Source organism: Phaseolus vulgaris, chromosome 3, assembly GCF_000499845.2.
Source record: "Phaseolus vulgaris cultivar G19833 chromosome 3, P. vulgaris v2.0, whole genome shotgun sequence".
Lineage (NCBI taxonomy): Eukaryota > Viridiplantae > Streptophyta > Magnoliopsida > Fabales > Fabaceae > Phaseolus > Phaseolus vulgaris.
Window position 1 is genome coordinate 26,885,538 of NC_023757.2, and position 5,578 is coordinate 26,891,115.

Consider the following 5,578-nt stretch of genomic DNA (forward strand, 5'->3'; position numbering starts at 1 on the left):
AAGGGAAAAGATGCAAAGAAAGATTGGGCCTTTTTTTTATGTTTTATCATTTAGCCCATTAGCGCGACACAATAAACAACCTAACCCTAGAAAACTAGGATAAATAGAGGGCTAGAGGCTCAAACTTAGTGTGCCAGATTGAGAGGAAAACACCATAGAGTGAATTGTAACCCAATTGGGAGAATGGAAGGTGATAGAAGTATGCGTGGCTAATTCTACCCTTTGGGATTGGGAGTAATCTGCTCAAACTCTTATGTATTGAGGTGATATTTTATATATTAATATTCAGTTCTTGATTGATTATTGGTATTGTTGTTTTACTTTTAATTCTCCGTGACAAATTGATAATCTTAAATATGACCGGGAGGTATTTTTAGGGTTCGGACCTAAACAACAATACTTAACATATTTGAGTGCTAGGAATAGACTTGAAATGTTAATTGCTATTAAACGTCTGAGCTTCGTTCTAAGTTGTTCTTATAAGTATGCGAGGGATCGATAGTTAGGAAACATTCTTAAGGATTTTATATGCGAGGAATCGATATAAATGATTTTTATACGGGCATCAATTTCAATTAAAGAACTTAATATTAACATGCTAATCAAAATACATGAGAGTGAGAGAGATGAAACTTAATCCCAATTTTTCCAATTGAAGCAACTAATTCTTTGTTTGTTTTCTTATTGATCAGTGTCAACATAATCACTTCAAACTCTTTTTTATTGTTCTGTTGTTATATTTAGCGAATATTGTACTCGATAATTCACTGTTCTTTGTTGGATCGATATTCGTCCTTAGGGACAATTATTACTTCTGACAAACGCGGTGCACTTGCCGTAAAAAGTCATCACAATATACTCAGCTTTAGCAGTAGAAAGAACAACACAAGCCTGCTTTTTTGCATTGCCATGAGATCAAGCTTGATCCAAGCAAATGACAGGTGCCACCGATGCTCTTTTTGTCAATCTTGCATCCTGCAAAGTCTGAATCAGAGTAACCTGTCAAGCTTAATGAAATATTACCTGGATACCACAAGCTAACTTCTTTTGTTCCTTGTAGATATTTCATAATCCTTTTAGCAGCATTGAAATGTGATTCTTTTGGAGCAAATTGGAAATGAGCACACATGTACACTGTAAACATTATGTCATGTTTGTTGGCAGTGAGATATAATAAGGACCTTATACGCCATCTGTACTTAGTCTCATCAATAGGATTTCCAGCAATATCTTGATCTAAATGGCAGCAAGTTGAGAAAGGTGTGTTGATTGATTTGCACTTCTCCATTCCAAATTTTCTCAGCAGATCCTTGCAATACTTAGCTTGGTTTAAGAAGATTTCATCCTTGAGTTGTTTGACCTGCAAGCCTAGAAAATAATTCAACTCACCCACCATAGACATTTCAAACTCACTCTTCATGATTTTCACAAATGTTTCACACAATTCTTCATTGTTTGATCCGGATATGATATCATCCACATACACTTGAACTAGAATTGTGTCATCATTTTTCTTCTTAATGAACAGAGTTTTATCTGATGTGCCTCTGTCATAGCCCTGTGAGGTAAGAAAATCACTCAACCTCTCATACCACTATCTAGGAGCTTGCTTAAGCCCATAGAGAGCTTTCTTGAGTTTGAATACATGTTATGGATGTTGATGATCTTCAAATCTTGGGGGTTGTGAAACAAATACTTCTTTATTGATGTAACCATTCAAGAAGGCACTTTTCACATCCATTTGAAATAGCTTGAACCCTTTTATGCAGGAAAAGGAAAGAAGAAGTCTGACAGCTTCAAGCCGAGCCACTGGTGCATATGTTTCATCATAATCTATTCCCTCTTCTTGGTTGTACCCTTTAGCCACAAGTCTGGCTTTATTTCTGGTAATCACCCCATGCTCATCCATCTTGTTTCTGAATATCCACTTTGTTACAATGATGTTCATTTCAGGTATTCTAGGAACAAGAGACCATACCTCATTCAGAGCAAATTGATTCAATTCCTCTTGCATAGCCAGAATCCAGTTGCTATCCTTGAGAGCTTCATTCAGATTTTTAGGTTCCTCTTGTGAAACAAATGCCATTGTCTCACACAGATTGTTTAGAAAATTCCTAGTTGAGACACCTTTTTCAATATTCCCAATGACATTATCAAGGGTGACATCTCTTGGGGTCTTCCATTCTTTTGGTAAATCTGCAGAAACAGTAGGTTCTTTGACAGATTTTAAATCATCACATTCTAAGTCATCTGTAACAGATTTTGGTATGCAATTATCAGTTTCATCAAATACAACATGTAGTGATTCTTCCACTGTGAGCAATCTTTTATTGAAACCCCTATAAGCATGACCATTCAAAGCATAGCCAATGTGAATGCCTTCATCAAATTTTCCCAAATTCTCTTTGCCATTATTCAATATAAAGCATTTACATCCAAATACTCTAAGATGACTAACACTAGGTTTTCTACCCTTGTATAGTTCATAAGGTGTTTTCTTAAGGATAGGCCTAATTAAGGTTCTATTCAACACATAAGCTGCAGTATAGACTGCATCTGCCTAAAAATACTTAGGAAGCTTAGATTCATTTAACATAGTCCTAGCAAGTTCTTCTAGTGATCTATTTTTCCTCTCAACAACATCATTCTGTTGGGGAGTCCTAGGGGCTGAAATGTTATGTGATATCCCATGTTTTTCACAAAACCTTTCAAACTTAGCATTTTGAAACTCACCCCCGTGATCACTACGAATAGATTTCACACAGCAGCCATTTTCATTTTGCTGAACTTTTGACTATTTCTTAAAAGCCTTATAAGCATCATTTTTGTAAGCAAGAAATAGAGTCCATGTATATCTAGAATAATCATCAACAATAACCAATGCATACAAATTTCCAGCCAAGCTAGCAACTCTAGAGGGTCCAAACAGATCCATTTGCAAAACATTCAATGGTTTCTTAGTAGAAATAATGTCCTTTGATTTAAAGGAAGTTCTAATTTGTTTACCTTTCACACATGCATCACAGAGCCTGTTATTCTGAAATTTTATATTAGGCAAACCAGAAACAAGATCTTTGGATTTCAATTTATTCAAGTGATTAGTGTGAATGTGAGCTAACCTTCTGTGTCACAGCCAAGACTCATCACTTTTAGACAAAAAACATTCATTTACATAATCAGTTTTTAGGATATCTAAGAGATATATGTTATTCACTCTCTTACCAATAAACAACACCTTACTAGAGGAATCATGTGAGATTGTGCATCCATTTGACTTGAAGTTTACCTTGTACCCTTTGTCACATAGTTCACTGATACTTAGAAGACTATGCCTAAGTCCTTCCACATAAAGCACATTCTCAATGGTGGTTGAATTTCAAGTTCCAACAGTTCCTCTTCCTAGGATTCTTCCACGGTTATTGTCCCCATAAGTGACATGTCCCTCTGCCTTGACTTTTAAGCTTGTGAACTTGGTTAGGTCATCAGTCATGTATTTTGAACATCCACTCTCCAAATACCACTGGTTTTTCTTACTGCTTTTCAAATCAAATATTGATCCTTCATCTTTCATCATGAAGCACAAATTTGTTTCTTCACTTTTTATTGAGGAGTTGAAGACACTTCATTCTCTTCCCAAGAAATGTAAGCTCTTCTCCCCTTGCTTCTTTTAACCTTCTTGCTGGCTGGTTTGTCCTTAGATTGATTGTTTGGAGAATCCATATTAATATGTTGTGTTTTACCACAACCAATGCAAGTATAGTTAGAAGAATTTGATTCATTCGGTTTAGGATACCTTCTTTTCTGTTGATTCCTATCTCTTCCTTTCTTCTTTAGGAATCTGTTGAACCTCTTTGTAAGTAGACTAATTGTTTCATTATGTTCAGCATTTTCTGCCTCCTCACTGATATCTTTCTGTACACTTGCTTTCAATGCAAGTCCCTTAGTTTTCTTTTCCACTGTTTCTTGTTCTTTAAGCCTTTTGAGCTTCAGCTCATGCTCCATCAATTTTCCAAATAGTGCAGCAGTGGACAGCTTTGACAGATCATGACTTTCTAAAATTACAATTACTTTGGGTTGCCAACTCCTATAAAGACATTTTAGCACCTTTATATTGAGCTCTTCTTTGTCAAACTCTTTTCCCAGTCCAGTAAGATGATTTACAATGTGGGTAAATCGCTTTTGTACATCAGCTATGGTTTCTTCAGGTTGCATCCTGAAAAGCTCATACTCTTGAATGAGTGAATGCTTCCTTGATCTCTTCACATCATCCGTTCCCTCATGATTTACTTCCAAAACCTACCACATTTCCTTGGCAGAGTTGCATTGAGATATTCTGAAGAATTCATCCATTGTCAGTGCAGAGGTTATGATGTTCTTCGCTACTGAATCAAATTGAGCTTTCTTTCTCTCACTTTCACTCCATTCAGACCTTGGTTTCTTCACTGTTTCATCCTTGATAACCTGCATTGGCACAAAAGATCCATCGACCACAACCTCCCAAATACCAAATTCAATAGAATCCATGAAAATTTTCATTCTAATTTTCCATAAAGCATAATTCATCCCACTGAACATAGGGGGTCTATTAATAGACGAACCCTCAGCAAAAAGCACTTTAAACTCAGACATATTGCAAACAAACTTGAGTAAAATAATAGTCCTAGCTCTTGATACCAATTGTTGGGTTCTGTTCCGTCCGGTTGACCGGGACGTCTTCGTGCGCGACCTCAACCGTCAGCTAAGGACTCCTTCCCACTGATTGCCTGTGAATTCCTGCAAAAAAGAGGACAAAGAGGCGCCCTAGCGGCCATTTGCACTCCGACGCTCAAGTCAGCCAGCAAGAAACACCAAAAAACTGTCCACCCACGTATCTGAGCACCGCGTATGGCACTCTGGGGGTGGTAAAAGAAACTGTGTATCTGTGTGTGTGTTGTCTCCTTTAGGCAAAAAAATTCTCCGGTCACTGGTACGTAACTTTAAAGCACGGGCAAGCAACCAAAGAGTTTCTCGTAAATTTGCCAAAGGTTCCAACCCTTTTTCCGACATTCTCAGCGCTATTTAAACTGCCCCCAGCATTTAAAGCGCCTTAAAGCGCTTTTAACTCGAACGTAACGCACTCATTAAAGCGCTTAATTACGAAACGTAGCGCATTTAAGACGTTGAAACGCTTGGGAGCCATAATAGTACCTGAATGCTGAAAAGGGAAACTGTATTGAATATCTTTAATTACCTGGCACCTGACTAGAGGGTGTTTCTATTCCGGCATTGTTGTCGTACACGTGGAGGGCCTCACGACGCCATGACCCCATCTGGGGGCGTTTCTGCCCATCTGGGGACGTTTCTACGTGTGGGTCCTCCTACTTGGGAGTGCTACTGCGCTAGGGGTGGCTTTTTGGGTGCCAACTCATGCCCCCAAGTATCTAGCCACTTACTCTGAGAGCGTATCTGCCTTCCTCTCACACCCTGCACCCGGTTATCCTGGGCGTGACCTTCCTCTTGGGTCGTATTTGTCCCGAAGGCGTCTCTGGGGCGGCAGGGGTACTTCGCGAGTCAGGCTGCCCTTCACTGGTACTATCAC